This window comes from Orycteropus afer, unplaced genomic scaffold (genome assembly GCF_000298275.1).
Source record: "Orycteropus afer afer isolate SDZICR_OR568_19922 unplaced genomic scaffold, OryAfe1.0 scaffold01539, whole genome shotgun sequence".
NCBI classification, from domain to species: domain Eukaryota; kingdom Metazoa; phylum Chordata; class Mammalia; order Tubulidentata; family Orycteropodidae; genus Orycteropus; species Orycteropus afer.
Window position 1 is genome coordinate 17493 of NW_006923126.1, and position 6541 is coordinate 24033.

Below are 6541 nucleotides of genomic sequence, written 5' to 3' on the forward strand. Positions count from 1 at the left end.
ACAGTCAAATGCCTTAGGCACTAGGCTACCAGAGCTCCTTCTCTATGCCAAGATATTTGGAAGGCACTGGCCAATTGTTTGGAAGAAATCTATATTTGTGCCCATTCCATAGAAGGGTGATTGAACAGAAAGTGAAAATTATCAAACAACATAATTAGTATAATACAAAAGTTTTCTTTTTTTTTTTTTCTGAAGATGATAAAAAATAAACATTTTCAGCAATATATTGACAGGGAACTTCTCAAAATTCTAGCTAGATTCAGAAGAAGACACGGAAGAGGGATGTCTTTGTTGTCAGATGAATCTTGCCTGAAAGCAAAGACTATCAGAAAGATTTTTTTCCAGAGTTTTATTGGTTACACAAAGGCATTTGACTCTGTGAATCATAACAAACTAGGGATGACATTGCAAATAATGGAAATTCCAGAAAAGTTAAATGTGCTCATGAGGAACCTGACCAGGAGGCTGTCCTCTGAACAGAACAAGGAGATATAGTGTGGTTTAAAATCAGGAAGGGTGTGAGTCAGAGTTGTATCAATTTGCCATTGTTATTCAATCTGTATACTAAGAAAATAATCTGAGAATCTTGATTATATGAAGAAGAATATAGCATCAAAATTGGAGGAAGACTCATTAACAACCTACAATATGCAGAGGACACTGCCTTGCTTGCTGAAAGGGAAGATGACTAGAAGCACTTACTAATGAAGATCAAAGAGTACAGTCTTCAGTATGGATCGCACCACAACATAAAGACAATGAAAATCTTCACAACTGGACTTATAAGCAGCATCTTGGTAAGTGGAGAAAAGATTGAAGTTGTGGGAAATTTCATTTTGCTTGAATTCACAATCAACACTCATATAAGCAGAGATCAAGAAATCAGAAGTCTTATTGAACTGGGCAAATCTGCTGCTAAATACCTCTTTAGAGTTTTAAGAAGCTTTGATGACTAAGATGAGACCAACCCAAGCCATGGTATTTTCATTCACCATATATGCAAGTCATAGCTAGATAATAAATAAGGAAGACGAAAGAAGAGTTGGTGCCTTTGAATTATGGTTGAACAAAGAATTTTGAAAATACCATGGACTGTCACAAGAATGAACAAATCTGTCCTGAATGAAGTGCAGCCAGAATGCTCCTTGGAAGTCAGAGTGGCCAGACTTCATCTCACCCACTTCGGACATGTTTCCTGGAGAAGGATATCATGCTTGTTAGAGTGTCAGCAAAAAAAAAAAAGACCTTCAATGAGTTATATTGATACAATGGCTATGATGATGATATCAAGATTAGCCTAGATTGTGGGAATGGTGCAGGATCAGGCAGTGCTTTGTTCTGTTGTACATAGGGTCACCACGAGTTGGAGAGAACTCAATGGCACCTAACAATAACAACAACGCTGATAGTGGTGATACTTTCAAACATTATTATTAGTTTTGCAAGTATCTGTCATTATAAAATATATATATATATATATATATATATGTATGTATTTTGATTTACATATATCATATATAAATTGATTTATATATATCATATATGATTTATATATATCATATTATTTTTAACTTTCCACTGGCTTTAATGCATCTATGGATCAAACCAAGCCAAGATGGCTGCCTTTGGGTTGAATTTTGATTCAAAGCAACCCTATAGGTCAGAGGAGAACCACCCCACAGTATTTCCAAGACAGTAATTACTATGGAAGCAAATTTTCACATATTTCTCCCAAGGAGCAGCTAGAGGATTTGAACTGCCAACATTCAGTTAGCAGCTGAATGGTTAACCACTGTGTATCAGGACTCCTTCAGATCTCTGGATAGGCATGTAATAATAACTAAGGATACGGAATTCATGAATCCCCTTAATCAACCTAGAAAGTAGTGTTTAAAACTTTTAAATAAATATCCTAAAACTGCTTGACTTATTTTTGTTTTTGAATAATTTCCATTTTACTTTTTGCAAGTAAAATTCATTAGAGAAATTTGAACTTATTTTTAACAAAACTTTGGTCTGATTGTAAGTATAACTTATTATCTAGACTCCATATGATGTAAGGAAACCAGTGTGAAATGGTTATGATTCTCTCAAACACAAGCACTTCCCCGAGAAATCCACCACTCTTTTCACAGCATAAATTAGTTATATTTTTATGATCCTTAAACGAACGTTTTCATATTTATTCTATGAATGAATAATTGACTGACAATTTTCATTTATTCAATAATATTTAATGTGACATTTCAAAATAAATCAATGCAGTATTCTTTCTAAGTTTACAACTGTTTTAAGCATGGGAAAATATAAAGGATAGTGTTCAACACATAATATTGCTAAGGATAACATTTTAGGTTTTTTAAGACTGAACTTTTTAATGGGAGCTTGCCAAATACATAGACTGGAAAATGCTTATGCATAAAACCAGATCTCTTATTCAAATCATTCAAAATCCACAGAAAGTAACATTTTGATAAATATTTTATTGAACTTGTATAAAATTTACATAAAATACATCGATATTATTCCAAACTTTAATCTCAATTTATTGCTAAAAAAATAAATTTCAACTAATAACATAGGGAGATCATACACAATTTTCTATAAATTACCAGATTATTATTTTTTTCATTATTTTCTTGATGGCACATTTTATTTGCTCATTTCTAAGACTATAGATAACTGGGTTGAGGAGTGGTGGGAGTATGGTATAGAACACAGAAAGGATCACATCCTGGATGGTTGCAGAGATTGTAGATGGCTTTAGATACACATAGAAGATTGAGCTGGGGAAGATCGACACCACGAGGATATGAGGGATGCAAGTAGAAAAAGCTTTTGTTCTGTCTGCACCACGTGGAAATTTCAGCACAGCAGAAAATATGTGAATATAAGATGTGATGATGAAGATGAAACAACCTCCACAAATTACCACACCAGAAGCAAGGAGTGTCATCTCATTGCTAAAGATGTCAGAGCAGGAGAGCTTCAACAGAGAAGGGATGTCACAGAAAAACTGATGAATAACATTAGAATCACAAAAGGGCAGTCTGAAGGTGTAGCCTGTGTGGAATCCTGAGTAGACCAGACCACTGAGGATGGAAGCCAGTGTCGTCTGTGCACAGACCCACGGGTTCATGATCACAGAGTAGTGCAGAGGCTGGCAGATAGCCACATAGCGGTCATGGGCCATGATAGTGAGAAAGAGCAGCTCCACATATAGAAAGAAAACCACTAGGAAGACCTGAGCTACACATCCTGCCTTTGAAATGGCACTGCTGTCAAGCAGGGAGTTGACGCATGAATTAGGGACTGTTACAGAAATGTAACATGCATCTAAGATGGACAGATTCCTGAGAAAGAAGTACATGGGGGTGTGAAGACTCTTGTCCAGAGTGGTGATGATAACAATGAGAAAATTCCCAATGACAGTTATCAAATATATCAGAGAGAACGATAAAGCATACAAAACACGTAGCTCCCACACATTAGAAAAAAACATCAGGAGAAATTCCATCTGCATGGTAGAATTGAGCATCTGTGGATGGGACATTTCATACGTGGAGACAATGTAAAAAGCTTTAACACATAAAGAATTAAATTATGAAAAGACAATTTTTGATTATTTTTCTCTTACCCTTTTCCTAAGGTAAATCATGTAGTGCCCTATTTGAGTCCATAATATTATTATTCCTGTTGTAGAAGTGAAGTGAAAAATATCATAGACATCACACATAAAACTATTTAATATATACATATTTTTATGCATTGCCATGTGAATATCTTTTTTAAGATAAAATAAATAGATATAAAGGAAGTCCTTACATGGTACAGACAATTAACGGACTTTTGCTAGTAACAAGGTGGCATGTTTGAATACATTGAGATACACTGAATACATCACAAGTAAGGCCTGGTCATCTACTTCCAAAAAATCAGTCACTGAAAATTTTATGAAGCACTGCTGTATTCTAAATCTCATGAAATCAACATAAGTCAATGTTAACTTGATGGACACTTGGTTTTTAATATAAGGATAGTTATATAGCTATTGTTGGCTTTTTTAAGGAAATTTGGAGTTAATGCAATGTTGCTGGAAATTTGGAATAAAATCCTTTAGATGTTTCTCTAGTCTTACATTCTTATTCTGAGACCATAGTAAATATTAGGGAAAACAATCTATTTTCTTGAAGTAGTGCTATAAGCATAATAATATCAACATTAACTTCTACCACTGTGGCATACAGTATTGAAACCACTTGGTACTTTATCTCAAACTGATGACAACAATACTTCCTTACCTTATGTATTTATTCCACACTGAATCTACTTCTCCTTTTCCATTAAACTCTTATTCATCTAATTATTTTTATAGTCATTTGTCTATGCTGAATGAGAGCTATGTCCCTGACTTTAACAGTGTTCCTGTTTTCACTTCCTCCTAAAGTCTTATTAATCTTCCCCTACTATTGCTTATTTTTTGTCTTCAGTTTTCCAACTTTTACAACTTCTTTTCATTCCCCTTGATAAAAGACAAAACATCAACAGTCTTGTGGCATGATATCTTGTTTTACTAATGTCTTTTTATTTTTTTCGACTTACATTACTAATTTAGCTTTTCCTTTAATTTAATTTTAATGTTTTCCATAAAATCTCTGAAAGTTCTTCATCTGTTTCTACATTACTAATAACCTTGTTGCTTGCTGTCATTATAGCTTTATCCTTGAGTAATTGTTGATTTATTCTATCTTTTGTTTGATTTACTCAACAATGGATGTATTAACCAGCTTTCCTCTTGACATATCTGTAGTACCTGTCATTCTTTGACTTTCTTCTATCATTTTCTTTGCAACTCTTTCTTCTCATTGTGTCATACAAATGATAAGACCAACAGCAACAGAATTAATCATAATAAGTATGATATTTGCCTTAAAAGACCAGTAATCTATCAATGTTTAAACTGACATTTCAATCTTCTCCATTTGATATTTATAATCTCCCAAATTCTGCTCAAATCTTTGAAATGTCTTTGCAGTCAACTTAAATAATTGGCAAAAGGAATTTTCATAGAAAGCTTGAACAAAGACTATGATCTCTTTTACCAATATTATGAAATCTGACTCTTTTACATTAATGGGAATTTGAGTAACTACTTTGTCTAATCTGTCTTTTATGTTCTTTATAAACTCCTCTAGTAGTATATCTTGTACAACTTTTTGCTCTCTCAACATCAAGTAAAGTTCTTCACATACATTCGATCTTTATTAAGGATCTTTATTAGTGAATATCTTTCATTTCTCTAAAATACTACCAGTACTTCTTTACCTATATGATTTTGGGTGCAGATGGGTAAATTGTTCACACCTATCTTCAAGATAAGGAATTCTGGCTGCACAGTGGTTGAAACATTTTGGTTGCTAACAAAAAGCTTGCCAGTTTGAACCCACCACTATCTCTGAAGGAAAACCATGAGGCTGTTTGCTTCTATAAGGATTTACAGCCTTGAAAACCCTATGAGAAAGTTCTGTCCTGTCCTATATGGTCTCTATGAGTCAGAAACAACTATGATCATTGTGATTCTTTCTCTTCTTTCTTTCTTTCTTTCTTTCTTTTAATCAAGAAAACATCCTTATGTGTTTAAACAGTTGAACTAACAGATCATTTATTCTAGATAATTGTTTGAAGCTGATTTAACATGGGGAAAACAAAATTATTTGTAATGATTAAGAAGACTAATTTCTTAAGACTGATCTCTTAAGTTTGGCAGATGATATTTTTTACATATATATTTTTGTGTGCTATAAGAATACACATAGATAAAATAGAACTAACAATGGGCTAAGTTATGATCATTTCTTAGCCACAGCAAAACACTTTGAGGAAGTGAGTTGTTTGGCCCTCAGGCTTGGGACCACAGTCAAGGAGCACATCTAGCTCAATTGATATAATATACTGTACAAAAACATTTTATACATCCTACTTCGGTGAGTAGAGATTGGGATCTTCAAAAGTTGTATGTAGCCATCTAAGAGGCAACAATTGGTCTCTCCTCATCCAGAGCAAAAAAAATGAAGAAAACAAAATATTAATGGAAACAATTAGGCCAAGGCCTAAGTGGACCATGCAATCCTCAACCGACATGGCTCTGAGACCAGAAAAGCTATATAGTGCTCAGCTACCCCTGTCAACCACTCAGGCTTACTGGTCTGAAAGTAACTAGTGAAACTGCTAAAACTATGGCCTCCAATCACCCTTCGTACCTAGAATTAAACTCACTTTTGTGGCTTCCAGTCAAACAACAAAGAGGTCAAAATGGTGAAAATTTGCACCAGGTATGTGTATTCCTTAGAACAATCAACTACTGGAGAGAAGGGCTGCATTTGCACACTGAGATAACTCAGAGGGCAAGAATGCATAAGAAAGGACACAGGGGAGAGGGAGCCACAAGAAGGAAATGGAAAAAGAGGTATTTCATTACGTGGATTGCAATTAATGTCATGAAAAAATATGTGTATGAGCTGTTGAATGGAAAATGAATGTT

At 34.2% G+C, this 6541-nt stretch overlaps 1 pseudogene; it reads right to left on the reverse strand.

The window, feature by feature from the left end:
- Positions 1-2652: 2652 nt before the first annotated feature.
- Positions 2653-3538, reverse strand: LOC103213309 (annotated as a pseudogene).
- Positions 3539-6541: the final 3003 nt, after the last annotated feature.